Source organism: Epinephelus lanceolatus, chromosome 16 (assembly GCF_041903045.1).
Source record: "Epinephelus lanceolatus isolate andai-2023 chromosome 16, ASM4190304v1, whole genome shotgun sequence".
Taxonomy (NCBI): Eukaryota; Metazoa; Chordata; class Actinopteri; order Perciformes; family Serranidae; genus Epinephelus; species Epinephelus lanceolatus.
The window spans coordinates 24452493-24468503 of record NC_135749.1 but is presented as its reverse complement, the minus strand read 5'-3'; the positions used below and the strand labels follow the sequence as shown (position 1 = coordinate 24468503).

Genomic DNA, 16011 nt, shown 5'->3' with positions numbered 1-16011 from the left:
GCAGCTTTTTTTTTTTTTTTTTTTTTGAACAGAGCTAAGCTGGCTGTTTTCCCTGTTTTAAGTCTGGCTGTACCTTCATATTTAGAGCATACAGACATGAGAGTGGTTTCAATCTTGTTTCTGTAAAAAAGCAAATATGTTTACTTTCCAAAATGTCAAACTACTCCTGCTTAGAGGGGACCTATTATGCTCATTTTCAGGCTCATATTTGTATTTTGGATGTGTACTAGAACATGTTTTCAAGCTGTAATGTTAAATGCACTTAATGTAACTACAATGACTGCCTTCTGGTTGTATACCTCTATGAACCAGTCAAGTTGCAGTTAAAGGTTACGTCCAAATCTGGACTCCAGACTCATATGTAGCCATGACAGTAGACTTTACTTCTAGTATGAATGTTGCTGCAAAGAAGCTACAAATTCTAAAACATGGATGCCTCATACACATCTCCAACCCACGGCACAGAAGATCTATACAACCAGTACTGGTTCAAGGTGGTGGTGTCACAAATTCAGTATCTGATCAAATGTATCTTCTGTTCTTGAGTTATGGTGTTGAATAATGGCAAGAAGTGTTTTTGCAGAAGATTATGATGTCACAGTGAAGTTGACCTTTGACCTTTTGGATATAAAATCTCATGACTTCATCACATTATCCTATCAGACATTTGTGTAAGATTTTGTAATAATTAGCTTATAAATTCTTGAGTTATGGTCAAAAACAGTGAGGTCCATCAAGGTCATTTTAAATAATCCCATTCATAAAAATGGGATGCATAGACGGACAGACTGATGGACAACACAAAAACAACACCTTTAGCTACAGCTAGCAGCGGCATGATGGTTTAAAAAGAAATTAATTTTCTATGTCTGAGACACTTAGTTTTAGCGCCTGTCTCTTTAAGCCCCCCCTCCCGAAAAAGCCCAGCCTGCTCTGGCTGGTTAGCAGTTCTGGGTCTTCCATATTTTGGCGTCTCTGCATCATTATCACAGTTGGGAAATGACTGTAACCGAGTATAGCAGCACTTTCTACTGTGAAAAATCACCAATAAAATCTTCTCTATAGAAATCTTCCCACCGGAAATGTTGCAGCAGCAAATATGATTCGAAATTAGGAAGGAATAAACAACATTTTGCAACCAAAATTACATGTTTCCCCGGCGTTAGCATGTAGCTACATGTAGCAGTGTAGGCTCCATCATGTAAACACTTGCAGTAGCTTGCCTAGAGCAGATGACCATGTAAAAAATGCGTCACAACAAACAAAGAAATGTTGGAAACAGAGCATTTTGAACAGTCTGAGTTTTTGCTAGCAGGAATGAATTTTTCATGGGTTTACCTAATTTTTTTGAAACTTTGGCCATGTTTAATATGAACAACTGACATTTTAACATACATGACAAATAAGAGGGAAAAACACACAGGTTCCATTTAATGACAAGTGCATAGGACCAAAATCCTGCACACAACGTTTCAGTAGGTAGATCATTGTCAGGTATGATTAATATCTCCTTCACACACATTGGACATGTTGTGCATATATATTGTACTGCATTCTGTCAGCATCACCCAGATGTTATTTTGTGCCAGTATGTTCTGTATGTCTCAGGAAAATCTGTCGATATGTTCCTGCACCAATGTCACCCAGATAATCCGTTATATCTTTATTGTACTTAGGGAATAATGTGATTTATACCCTGATTCTTTTTGTTCAGAATAAATTTAATCAAATCAAAATCAACTCATTTTCAAATTGGAAAAACTGACAAGTGACAAAGCCAATGTGGGGAAAAGCTCAGTCAATAGGACAAAGTGAATTGGTATTGAGGACGCCTCTTTTTCCATTTCAATCACGTACATTCATGTATTTATGAATGAGAGGAAATGAAGAAATGCCCTTTGGAGAGAAAAGGAGTGAGCGGAAAACTGAGTTCTTTGTCTGCTGATGGTGTGTGCGTGTAAGTGTGTATGTGTGTGTGTGTGTGTGTGTGTGTGTGTCTGTGTGTGTAGGTGTGTGTGAGGCCCTCTAAGAGTCCAGGAGAGAAACCTGTGCGCCGCAATCCGTCATCTGCATTCCTGAAGGTTCTCTCCCGGAGGAGAGCTAATCCGATTTCTTTTAACGGGAGGCTGCTGAGGATGGCAGATTTCATCAGCATACACACACACACACACACAGACCCCCACACACACACACACACGTGTGCACGCACACTCCCTTTTCTTGCCCTTCCTCTCTTTCACTTTGCTCTCCCTCCCCCTCCTTTCTTTCGTCATCATCTTATGTTCTCTTCCTTTTTCTCCTTACCTTTCTTCCTTCATCCCTCATCTCTTAATCTACCCTCCTCCTGTCTTTCTGTGCCACTTTTTTGCCCTTGTCCCTCTAGAGGGCTACCTACACTGAGCCATATAGTTAAGGGAACAGTGGCTCAGAGGAGCAGGGGGGATCAGTGAGCCTGGACCAAACCCATGAGAGTGAGCGAAAACAGAATCCATACCAAATGAATGGGGATGTGTGGATGCATGTGTGAGTAGTGGCCTTTGTGTTCAGTTTCTGTGAGAGTGCATTTGCACAACGAGTTAAAAAAAGCTTTCAGAGACACTTTATGTAAAGGCCAGATGAAGGGACTTGCATCAGCTCTGTATTATTTGAATATCTTTTACTCTATTTGTGTATTTTCACCTTCAGTCCCCTTCTGTGAGTCAATATGTGCAAAGGTCTCTCTGAATGTGTTTATGCACTGTCTTTACACTAAATGTGAGATCAAAACTGCTTGTTTGTGTGTGAGTGTGTGTTCACATGTGCGCCAATAGCGGTGGCAGACTTGGCCAGCTGTCTGGTGAGGCTGATAACTCCCCCAAGTGCTGCCCTTGGTTCCATGTGCTGATGAATTCCACAGCAGAGAAGCTCCTGACCGGAGACCCTGCATGGCCAATGACTGATTACCGATGCAGTCAGCTTTTGGCTTTGCCACAACAAGGAGAAAGGGAAAAGACAGAGACAGTCTGTGTATGTTCTCTTTGTTGTGTTTTTTTTTTTTTTGGTCTGAGCTTGTTTCAATACTGAAAAAATGTCGATACTGTGCAGATCCTGTGAGCATAGCTTGGCCCTGAGAAAAGCTGCTGAGGACAGACTGACTTTAGAGAGGAAGCAGCTAGGTATGTTCATTTTGCATGCCAAATTAGCTGAAATCGAGTTGCACTCCCTCACCTCATGCTGTAAAGATGATTTAAAGATCCAGTGTGTTGGATTCAGGGGAATATATTGGCAGAAAGGGAATTTGTTACTTTAGAATGAGCCGTTTATATCTACATCTATATTTCTACAGTAGCCCAGAATGGACAAACCAAACACTGGCTCTAGATAGGACATTCATGATTTCGCATTGACCACTGTAGTTAGAAGCTCCCAGGAGCGTTGGAGCATTGGAAAAACACTGATGTTTTTTATGTGAAACAGCTTCATCCATCGTATTTACCAGTTTAAATCACTGGGTCTGACTGTTTTGTAGAAGAAGAGATCTCTGCGGATAATTCAGTTTATGGTAAAAACCTCCAGGTGCTGGGTTAGAAACAGCATAAGAGAAACACTAATTTGTAACATGACACTGTTTTATTCAGTGTTTTAACTAGTTTTAATCACTTGGTCCATTTGTTTTGGAGAGGAGGAAGCCTGTGTGGATAATTCGGCTTCTGATAAAAACCTCCTGAACGTCTGGATCAGAAAAAAAGGTGAGCGCACATTAGCAGGTGCTGGGTCAGCAGCCCATCTCTAGCCCCTTTAACACTGCCAGATTTTCCGCGAATGTTGGGCTGTTTTGCCGGCAAGCTGCGAGCGTTTATACACACAGAGCCGGATTGGCGAGTTGATCCGAGGTGCCCAATTTTCCGCCTCGTAGGGTAGTCATATTGGTGGAACCCTTTCAGTTTAAAAGACCGAGGTGGCCTTCCGCAATGGGAGGGGCTGTTGATGATGCCGCACGTTCGACCCACTGACAGTGGATAAACAGGAAACAGCTGATAGCAGGAATTAGCGAGCAGCTAGTAGCAGGAGGGAAACGCAAACCTGACAGACACTGTAAAGATGAGCAACTGGGGAGACAAGGAATTGCGCACCCTCATTGTCCTTGCAAATAAAGAGGCCATTAACTGTCAGATGACGGGGATGGTGAAGAACGGGCCGACTTATGAGAGAATCGCCAAAGGACTGCCCAGCCGCGGCTTCCCTCCCACGTCACTGTTTACGTCACACACTGAGCTACATGTTTTGTTACTTGGTCACGCCCCCCATTGCCCCGAAAAAGGCACATTCTGTATTAACAAAAGTAGGTAGGTGGCATTTTGCTGCACTCCCCGATTTTGTTTTTATATTGCCAATGCTGAAAAAAGACGGATTTGGCTTTTCTACAAATTTGCACAATTCCTATTTAAAAAGGGCCTTGACGTGTCGAGCAGCAACTGAGAAACACTGATTTGTGACGTGAAACTGCTTTATTTAATGTTTTTACCCGTCTAAATCACTGTGTTTGTGTTGGAGAGGAAGAAACTTATGTGGGTAATTCAGCTTCCGTTAAAAACCTCCTGAACAATAGACACTGGAGGAATTCTAACCAGTAGAAGTTTCAGCAGGTTGCAATTTGCAATCCTCACCACTAGATGCCATTAAATCCCCTTAAATCTTACAGACTGTTCCTTTAAAAGATAATTTCAAAATGCCAAAATTTGGTGTAATGAAAGCTGAAATGACCACTTTTTGTCGTCAATCATTAAATTATGTTTTGGTCTTGCATGAATATCTTTTCATCTCTGCTTTTGGATGAACAAAATGCATTTTGACTTACTAATGCGCTTCCAACGCAAATGTGAATGCATTTCACCATCCCAATGAAACAGTTGTAAAAAATGTGTGTGTACATGTGAGCTTCCATGTGTTTAACACACAGATCTTAAAAAAGGGTCGGGTGAGGACAGCCTATATTAGACAGCTGTAAGAACACCTGTGCTGAACTGTTCTCATGCTGGAAAACTGAGCCGAGCCATTGTATCCGTGTCCTCACACACTCACACACACACACTGACCCACTCCCTCCTTGTATTTTTGCCTTCCATACACAGAATCGCTCTCTATTTTCCCTCCCCGCCTTGTGGCCACACACACACACACACACACACACACACACACACACACACACGGACATCTGTCAGGCTTTCACACAGAGTGGAGAGCCGGATGTTTTTTTCATCTTCACTCATTCCCCTAGAGTAGGTGCTTGAGAAGTGTGACTTTGAAAGTTTTTGTGTGTAGGAGTGTGTGTTGGTGAAAGAGAGTGAGGAAGTGAAAAGAGAGGGAGAAAAGAATGAGTACCCATGGCGCTTGTGTCTGTGTGTGTGCAGCTGAAAAAAAAATGCAGTGACTAATATGTTTGTCAGCATGAGACAGCGAGAGACAGCACTTTCTAGACTCACACTTTGGGTAGTTTACAAGAAAATCTGTCATATATTTCTCAATCCTCACCGTCAGCCCACCCTGCAGCACTCAACCCTTGTAACTCCTGACTGATCATGCAATGTGTTCCCTCTCTCTTTCTTTCTCTTCGTCTCGGTGAGTCACTCACTCTCTCTCCATATGTTGCTGTGGGATCTGGGAAGACTTCAAACACGGGGAGGAAGAGACAGAGAGACAAAGTGGGAGAGAGAAAGAGATGGCGAGAAGGAGAGAGTGCTTAAAGACAGAAAGAGAGAAGAAGAGGGTGAGAGAATACTGCAGCTATAGACAGAAGGCAGAGAGACAGAGTTTGGATGGTGTGGGCTGTTGCTCCCCTTCATCTGCCTGCCACAGGGAGCGAAGTGAGGAATGGCCTCAGCTCTGATAAACGGACTAACATGTGATGCCTATCTCCCATCTCCCCCTGCCCTGCCTGTACTGCTGATCTATGACCACAAGGATGCTCACAAACACACACACACACACACACACACACACACACACACACATGCATGACTGTACTTAAAAGGGCCTTCCTGTTGACTCTATAAGTGTAAATGCATGCAGAATACATTGTGAAATGAATGCTATCAGATGAGCCACACTGTATCTGGAGGTGGTCCGACTTGCATTGTAATTGGATATCAGCCAGGTGTGAATTTAAATTGTAAGAAAAAATCTTTTGAAAGGTCACTTAACTGGCAAAAAACTACAAATGATCTCTCCTCAGCAAAAGATAATAAGAGCTCCACTCAGCCTAATTAGACCTTTAAAGGGACAGTTCACCCCAAAATCAAAAAGGCATATTTTTCCTCTTACCTGCAGTGCTATTTATTAATGTAGATTGTTTTGGTGTGAGCTAGCAAGTGTTAGAGATATCAGCCGTAGAGATGTCTGCCTTCTCTTCAATATAATGGAACTAGATGGCACTCGGCTTGTGGTGCTCAAAGTAGGGCTGGGCGGTATGACAAAATTTTCATATCACGGTTTTAAGAAAAAATCATATCGGTTTCACGGTATTTCATGGTATTTTGCTCAGGTTTGGCCAACTTGACATGCTGCTGTGTTGTGCTATGGCCTATTCAAGTGCCGGGATTTGTTATTCACCTGACAACGCCTGAACACAACACACGTTCCGCTCCATTCATTTGGGCTCCACTGACTGCGTACGGAAGCGACACGTAGAGAAGCCAGCGGGGTTGTTTACCGTTTGCCGAGCCGAGAGGCTGCATGAAATGTTAAAGCATTTTCCACCTAAGTTATTACATATATTTGAGTTATCTACAAGTTTACTGTACTGTTTGTCATCTACTCGCTTTCAAATGTCCGCCACGGACATTTACACAATGTCACAGATAAACATGGGTAAATGCATGAAAAAAAAAATCATCACATATCACCTCTGATAATGGTTTATTCATTTAAAAACACATTGTGCTCGTTTAGCACACTATTTCATGTAGTTTTTATCTGCTGGAGGGTCGCGTAGGGGAGCGTAGCACGACAAAAATAGAAGAGCCGCGTAAAATAGAGTTGTCGCGAGACAGACGGGGGTTATCGCGCCGCTGCCATTGCCGGTGGAGCCACTGATTAATAGGGGTGGGGGTGGGGGGGAGGGGGAGCTGCTACGGAACTCGTGTTGCAGATGTGTCGCGCCGCTGATGTGCCCGGTGGAGCCCGGCTGTAACTGTCTCGGACTCGGGACGGGTCGTGCGCTAGTGTGCTCACCTGTGTGTGTGCGCTTTGTCTGTGTGTGTGTGTGTGTGTGTGTGTGTGTGGGTGCGTGCGCATCGGGGCAAAACTCTGCCGTGCGCGATACAGAGGGCAGAGGAGAATTGTAAATGGCGATGCGCCGCTGCTAGTTGCATATAGAGGAAACACTGCTTTTTTTGGTATGAGTTCTTCTGGGTCATCGTGTACAGTTGCTTTGCTTTCAGGACTCTCTCCGGCAGCCATTCTCGCCTCTAAACGTTTCTATGCTCTCACTCTCACCCGCTCAAGCGTGCCTGTGGTGTGCAGCAGTGAAATGGGTCCCCGCTGAAACACTTTCCCGCCGTGCACGTTCCAGACGTTGTCTGGGCTATTCACCAGTATTGCGATATATGAAAAATTCATATCATAACGAAAATAAATACCGGTTTTCGGTACAAACCGGTATACCGCCCAGCCCTAGCTCAAAGCACCAAAAACATACATTTGAAAAACTCAACAACGTCTCTTTCCAGATATCATGACTGTTTACTCAAGATAATTCACAGACCTTGTTGTGAGCAGTTTCATGTAGGGACTATTTTTTTCCTACAGAACTGCAACCACCAACCATATCACTGTCCAGAAGGAAAGGCTTTTGCTTGCGACAGTACAAGATACAAACATTAATGGTTTCCTTTTCCGCTGAGATGTAACATTAGCTAGCTCAGTGGTGCTAGGCGAGCTAGCAGTAGTTGCATGCTTCTTCTGAGCAGTGATACGGTTGGCGGGTGTAGTTTGGTAGAAAGAAAATAGTTCCTACATGAAACTACTCACAGTAAAGTCTGTGGATTATCTTGAGTAACCCGGTCATGATTTCTGGAAAGAGAGATTACTGTTGAGTTTATCAAATGTCTTTATTGTGGCACCACAAACTGAGTGCTATCTATTACCATTTCACTGGAGAGAAGGCATATCTCCAATACTCGGCAACAATCTAGGTTAATAACGTTAATGCTAACAATCTCTGCTACAAGCCAAGCATTACATCTCACCCTCAACTCATCTTATTCTTTCAACTGGTGATCACTAGCACATAAAAGACAGACACGTGTAAGAATCTTCTATAGGATAACATAATACTCTTCACCCTCCCCTTTTTCTTCTTCCTTTCTTCTCTCCTCCTATATATGGTACCCTTTATTCGTTTCATGTTTTTCTTTGATACACATTGCAGGAAATTTGAGATAATAAGGCTCTGCACATTTAGGTCAAATACTAGTATATAATGATAAAGCCAAGCAGTCAGTAGACCTTCATTAGTACAAATCCCTGAGCTCATAATGGCATCAAATAGAGAACACCTGTTTCATTTTTTGATGCGAGTGCACATGGGAAATGTTATTCACAAAAAAAAAAACGATGATCAGTCAATAAAGAAAAGAAACTGAAGTGAACAGAGAGCCTTTAAAAAATAGGCTTTATACTTTGGTATTGTGTCTTGAGTGTGGTGAGCTTCCCGAAACACCTGCCATATGTTACAGGAGAAGAACATGCAACAGGGTGAGGACTCTGCTGGAATGAGGATTAAAATGTTTGAATAAATCCATTTGTTTCAAATAAACAAAATACTGCAGCTAAACTAAACCTTATTCTAATCTCAAACCTTAGCTGAGGTCTTCAACCTGAGCTGATTAAAACCGTAGCCTCAATTCAAACCTTTATTTGTGAAGTCTGGGAGCTAATCAATTTGTAAAAAATGTCCTCAGTCTGAAAGTCAAAATCTCAGACAGGCTCCCTAAAGTATAGCAAAACAACAGCACATAAACACACACGCATGAACAAATAAATGTCCACACACGATTTACACATTCACACACACCGCCTCGAACTGGGACTGTTAAACCTCGGCCTCTCAGCCGTACCACCGTGCCTTATCACAGCATAATGTGAAACATGAGAGAGAGAGGTGGAGGGGAGGAGAGGAGGATAATGCCGAGGAGGGATTTCTCTTTTACCGAGACAACAGGAAAACATTTAAACTGACGTGAAACAGACGCTACCTGTAGCTAGAATTGAACGCAGTGACCGTGCCTGTGTGGTTGTGTTCAGCTTGGCCTCTGACTGAACCCTCCACAAACTCTGTCTTTATGTTAGTTCCCTCTAGTCTGTCTCTGTCCCTCCTGGATTCATAAAGCCACAGGATAGGCACAAATTTTCTCTTAAGTTCAAACAGCTTCAAATTGCACATGCACATATTTTGCGTCAATTTCCACCACCCTGGGAAATGGCCGCCTAGTTGCTTCTTCCTACTGACTTTGTATTAAGCTTGTTTTTGCGTTCTGTCTTAACACACACAAAGTGGCAATCTCTGCCTTTTGAAGGATAGCTTCTAGGTTTTTTTTTTCCATGAAAACGAAAGCTAAAATCATATGGAATAGCCAGTGAGTATATGTGTGTCTACATGCGTGAGACTAGTCATGTCTGCTTAAACTTACATTAACATTTAATTATTCTGCATTAGCAAATACGTAATTGCTGCCTTGATGATGTTTTTTAATCAACCTAAAGAGGAAAACATTGAGGTAGAACTGGCAAACTGTTCACTGCCACTGGACATCCCTGCAATATATTCATTCTGGCAACCAAAGCCCGGACGAGAATTTGGTGGTTATACTGAGGCAACTCAAACTGCTTGGTCAAAGTTAGGGAGAGATTGTGGTCTTTATTAAAATATCAGGAAAGTTAATAATTGCATACAGTATGAGATAGGAGACACTTTTTAAATACTGAATCAAAACCACAACCTTTCCCTAAACTCTACCAAGTGTCTTTGTTACCCTAACCCAACAATATGTAGAACACTGGACTTAAACCCAGGTGTCAGATATTAAAGTATTGTGCTTTGTGTACTAAAAACTCACTTTAACCTCCTTAAAAGAGTAGGTTTGGTATTTTTGTAACCTGGACCCTATTTTCCCATGTTGTTGTGTGTTATCAGTTAACCAGTTTGTCTTTCTGTTTTGTTTTTGTTTTGTTTTTTTGGTATGTCTTATTTGATGCCATGGACAGGCTGGAAACAGTAAACAATAGAAAGCAGCATGGAGGCCAATGAAAACTTTACAGTGGTTACTTCTTTTTTATATCTATTCCTTTTTCAGTTTCTCTTCTGAACTTGGTGCTGGCCAAGTCTGAGCTGCTACCCGAAACCACTATCACCAAACCCACCAGACTCCTTTTAAATAAACAGTTATTTTAGCATGTGGACAGCCAGCATATTTTCACATCTAACTGGGTGAATCAGGGGTTTATTTCAAACAAACCTGAGTTGGTGATTGCTGGAATTGTGGTAAGATGAACCAAAACGGTTTTTGTGAGTTTTATTTTGTTTCTGTCGACTTTGAATAAAGTGTGTTTTACCATGATAAAATTCACGTTTATTTAAATGGAGTCTGGTGGATTTGGCAAAATGGATCCTTTCCAAATCGTTGTTAGACACTTACAATAAGTATCTGAGCCTGACAGTGGCAAAAACAAACACTTTTAGTGGTTGTAAACTGACGGTGTGAATGTGCACCAAGTGTTTACATTGTCTACAGTGGTCTTGCTCAATGGGGCACCAGTTTTAAAAATCATTGTTGCCATTGTCACAAGGGAAAAAGGGTCCATGTAGAAAAATACCAAACTTACCCTTTGATATGACTGTTAAGCAGAATATAGATGTCACACTTTCTGGATGGGAAAAATGTAGCTGGTGGATGTTATCCAGGTAGCAGTCGTGTTTCCTCCAGAGTGTATTTGGAAAAGTACATGAGTTGTATATAATCATGTTTCACAGCAGGTAGGATCGGTGTGACAGGGTACGCAGCAATTTTAAGTTTCAAAAGAGTGTGTGTTTAATGTAGAGTAGGTAAGACTAGCAGAGTAAATACAGAAAAGGGACAAAAGGGGTGTTTCCTCCATTTTGATAGTGTAGGATTTTTCCTTTATCCTTATTACACACGCTCATACATACACAGCCATCTCACTTTACCTCAAGTCAACTGAGCTGACCCTGTCAATGTGCGGGCATGCGAGGGGGATGTAGCAATGTGATTTAGGTTAAACACGCTTCACTGGCTTATAGGTGTTAGGGCTGCTGAACATGTGATGGACAGACACAAACACGCACGGCTAGTGTAATAGTCCACCAGCCCCTTCCCAACATACACACCCACACAACAACACAAAACCCCGCACAGAGAGCATGCATCTCCTGAAGGACAAACATTTCATCTTTCCTGGTCTCCCCTACCTTGCAGTTTCAGCACAACTGTCAGCTGCACTGAATGTGTGTGTGTGTGTTTGTACGTTCACTTTATTCCATATAGTCCAGTCTGAAGTGCTCCTCGGCCCGTCTCCTCTGTGTCCTTCCCAGTATAGCTGGTTGGTAGCCTATGAAGAGACTTTAACCTTGCCTCCACATGTTGCTGATGAAAATGTTACCATAGCACTGTATCCAATTTCTGGTCTCTGATGTATGGTGGGAATATACGTGCTCAGTGAGGCGTTTGGCTTGAGATGCAATTTACATGACAGCGCCTATACATCCGGGGGCAGTATGATCGATATCTGGGGTATTTTTCTTGTCTTTTTTTTTAACAGCGCCATACCTTAGAGTAAATACAAATGACAGGCAGCAATGGTTTACATAAAGCCAGATGTTGGCAACTTCTCAAGGGGGCTTGTGAGTAGGGTGGGGCCTGTTATTGGAAATGCAATTACCTCAGAGGTAAACGCCTTGTTTAGACTGTCATCACAATGGAATGGAAAGAGTTTAGCCGACTGGGATTTTGTTTTGGCCATATCTGGGTCACCTGGCTATCAATTCTTTAAGAATAATTGTTGCATTTGAGGAAGTATTGGACATTAACTTGGTTATTCACTGAGTTTGTAAATGTCAACACAAAGGAGTTAAGACAGTATGCAATCCTTCAATTGAGGTTGGAACATGAAAATCTCTAAAAAGTGTTGCTGCAGTGACAACTGTGCCCTATCTCAGTACACCCCTTGCCACTACCACTTAGTCTTTGCCCCTCTGTTTTGCACACTCACGTCTAGGGATGGGGTGTCCCCATTTTTGTTGGGTTAGAGGTGTGGGGGAAGCGGTAGGGCTACATGGGCCTCAACTTCAAACCAAGTGTTGGCTATACACGCGACAAAAGAAACCCACAACTGGAGACGTGGGGTAAAGTAATTATTACCGGGGATTTTAGTCCCGTCCGAACGCGCCATGTCTGTAATCATTACAGATAATGTCAGTAAAAATTACGGCGACTTTACCTTCTGTAAAACGGTGCAGAGAAAATACCTCGGGTAATATCAATCCAGTGCGAACGTGATCCTCTGTAAAAATGTATAATATTAATATAATACATTATATATATATGTCGTCATGTCCTGTTTACAACCATTTTTCCGCGTTTACAACTACTCTTCTGTGTGTGTGTGTGTTTTTTTTTCTTTTTCTTAACTGTCTGCATTAGTCTTCGTAGCTTAGCGCCACAAAAGGGTGTAAGCTTTTTATGAAGATTGATGCACTGTTAGTCTTGCAGTCAAGTATTTTATACCCATACTGTGCGTAATTGTGACCGTCACCCACCCTCCCTGGAGACTAGCCTATCAGCCTTTATTGGAAAAACTTCCTAGTATGAGCCAGAGAGGGCCGTGATACACCATAGTGTGTCAAGGGGAAAGTAAGGGTCTGTGTTTTTTCGATGATGGAGGCGCTTGAAGAAGCATTCGGTGTTGTCTGCAGTCATGATAGTGGACATTCTTCTAATGATCGCAAAGCCCTACATGGGAGACCAATCAGAAAGGTCAAGAGGAAAGCACTTTTCAGAGCCACCAGTACATCGTTGTGTACACACAATCCTGATCATGGGCAATATTTCATATTGGGCTAATCATTAATTATTATTAACACATACGGGAAGCAACGTGGCACGCACATACCGACAGGGAGGTGACGCCAGGACGCAAACCAACTTACCACTCCCATCTCTGGTAGAATTATGGAGATTTCGTGTCCCGTGTGAATCAGACATTTATATTACAGTAGGGTTGTCAACGAATATTCTAAATTCGAATTTAAATTTGAATTTGAAAAATAAATGGACCTTCGAATGTGAAAATTGATATTCGATTGTGGAGAAAAAAAAAAACAAAAAAACACCACCGCAGCTGTCCTCTTTGCGAGTGGGCGTTGGCATCAGACGCGCATTTCTCCAGCCTGTCGACAAGCGGTTCTGCTCCCAGCTGTTGTCTCCGTCACCCGGCTTGACACATTCGCTTGCGGCTCGCGCAGAAAATAGAACAGACGCCGAAACGATCGCTGCAGGGTGCGAGCCGGTCACAGTCTGGTGCTTCGAGGCTATTCGCAGCGCTTCAGCGGGAGGTGTGGCCATGGGTCAGACAAGGGGGGCGAGCGAGAGGTCCGTGGTCGTTTGTAACGTAATGTTATAGATAACTGTTTTATGTGTTTTAATGTGTAGGTATGTAAATGTTTTCAAAGACCTTTATGTTGAAATAAAAATACCTACAAGTAGTTATGTTTCCTTCTATTAATACATATACAAGTATGTTTCCTTGTATTAGTTTGCCCTCTTGTGGACATAATGCGGAAAAAAAAAATATTCGAATGGTTCGAACCTATGAGTTATTTTTAGAAGGAATATTCGAACGTCAGTTTTGAGCAATTTTGACAGCCCTATATTACAGACATCCTGTGGTAAACTGACATTAGTCCACATCCCTATGTAAAACTAATCCCGTCTGAATAGTACTATATTTTAATGTTGTTTCAATATATTATGGTCATTTTCTTTATAATATGCATAAGAAAAAGAAATCACTACAATGCTGATGTCTCAGGAGCTAACTAGCTGGCTAGCTAATGTTAGATTATACATGCTGATTTGTACTGGACACATTTTGCATTTTGACCTTCACTCCCACACCCTGAAAATAAGTGGTAGAGGTAAAGATATAAAATGGGACTGGGCCTCGCAATGCAAGTATGAGAGCCAAGAAAATATAGCTGTCATTTTGTCAGCTGAAAACTTTAGCTCAAGCTTAAAAGCACTTTATGTTGTTATACTCATGAATTTCTCTGTGCTAAAAGACTTTTTTAATCTGTGGATATGGGTGGATATATTGTAAATCCTCTTAAATGAAGTGCAAGTACAGTTTACCACTTCCAGAATTAAAGGGATCTTGTGCCAATTTTCAACCAGCTTTGTATCTTTAAAGTGTGTGTAGTATGTGTAAATAAACGTACAAGCTCCCAGATCTCGCTGCTCATTTGCCTCATCCTGTGGATTTTCACTGGCTGTTGCTTCAACTACAGACTGTACTTCCTCAATTTTGTATATCGATCACGACCACGGACACAAAGAGTATAGAAGTGAATCTCAAGCTCAGACCAAATTCAGATCGAACAGTAAGGTAATGCTGATCAAACATGAACCAAGATTCTATTGCTGTGTTTCCTATTCCTCATCTAAACTGTTGTCAGAAACATATTTTAGCTTACCGTTTATCTGTAACACAAGATCGTTTGTTACCAGCCTACTGCTATACTGTTCTGGGGCAGGCAACTTGCATTGGGTTACCTACCAGTGGGAGCATTTGTTGATCTGATGCAGCACAGTGCATTCTGGTATTTGTAGGTTTTCTACCTCTTTTCTCTGTTCTTTTCTGGTCACATTGCACCAATTTCAAAAGTATTTACGTCTTTCTACTGCATAGACAGCCCAGTTTTATGAATAGACCATCTTTCCAGCAGTGAAATACTTCTTTTATAATCTCTAAGGTTCATTCTTGACCTTGGAAATTGTTATTACAAGATCTAAATATTTATTAGAGACTGTTCGTCACATGATAAAAGGTGGTCGTATATGGGGTGCGCACCTGCATCTCTCCACTGACTCCTGGTTGATGACTTTGACCCCTTCCGAGTCGGTGTGCAGTTGAAGAAAAATCAAGTTGGCTTATCACGTTCAACACTAGAGATCGTCCCGAACACAGACAGGAGTTGGGATGGGGCTGACAGCTCAGGATTAATCAAGTAAATGGCCTTTGTGATAAGAATTTCGAGTTAAATTGTAAATCGTGATTTGTCCTTGATGAATAATAATATTGCTGAGTTACAGTGCACCAACTTTTGGTCTTTTGGTCAGGTTGCTCTATATGTAGCACCTCTGTTGTGTTGGCAGCTTGATGAGCAAACCAATGAATTGTTTGTCGTAGAAAAGACTCTTATCTCATGCAGAAATACAAACAACATTCTAAGGAACTAGTATGGGGTGAGGCCTGCACCCAATGTAAGATTGTCTTTCAGTTGCGCAAGAGCAGAGGCGATCCCAGACTTTGCGGAAACCCCAGGCAAAGAAGCCCACTAAGTTCCCTCGCTTTTTGTTTGACATCAAAATCCTCCGCTCTTGTTTTGTCGGTCAACCCTCCTTACTCTTGTGATGTGATAAGTGAAATCTGACTCCTGCTTTGTGCTGCTGTGCTTTTGCATGCATCAGAGACTTTTAGTTTATTATTGCGGCGACCTTTATCCCACTATGTATTGATTTAAAAAAAAAAAAAAAAGCAAAATGATGGTGGGGATGGTGGGAAAGTATTGTAATCAGTGTATGCCTGCACATCCATATAACACCAGTATTCTAACTACAGAGGCAAGCCTAGTTTATCATTGTCATTGTAAAATGTGCCAATATCATGCCATTGCAGGCCCCTGTTCCTAATTTTTTTTGGCAGGCCCCAAACATTTGCCTGGTATACTTCTCCTGATGG

General features: G+C 42.0%; 1 protein-coding gene across 9 annotated transcripts in view; it reads right to left on the bottom strand.

Moving 5' to 3' along the window:
* Nucleotides 1-16011, bottom strand: part of LOC117263777 (RNA-binding motif, single-stranded-interacting protein 3) — a 385852-nt gene that overhangs the window by 45960 nt on the left and 323881 nt on the right. The gene's annotated exons all lie outside the window — the stretch shown is intronic.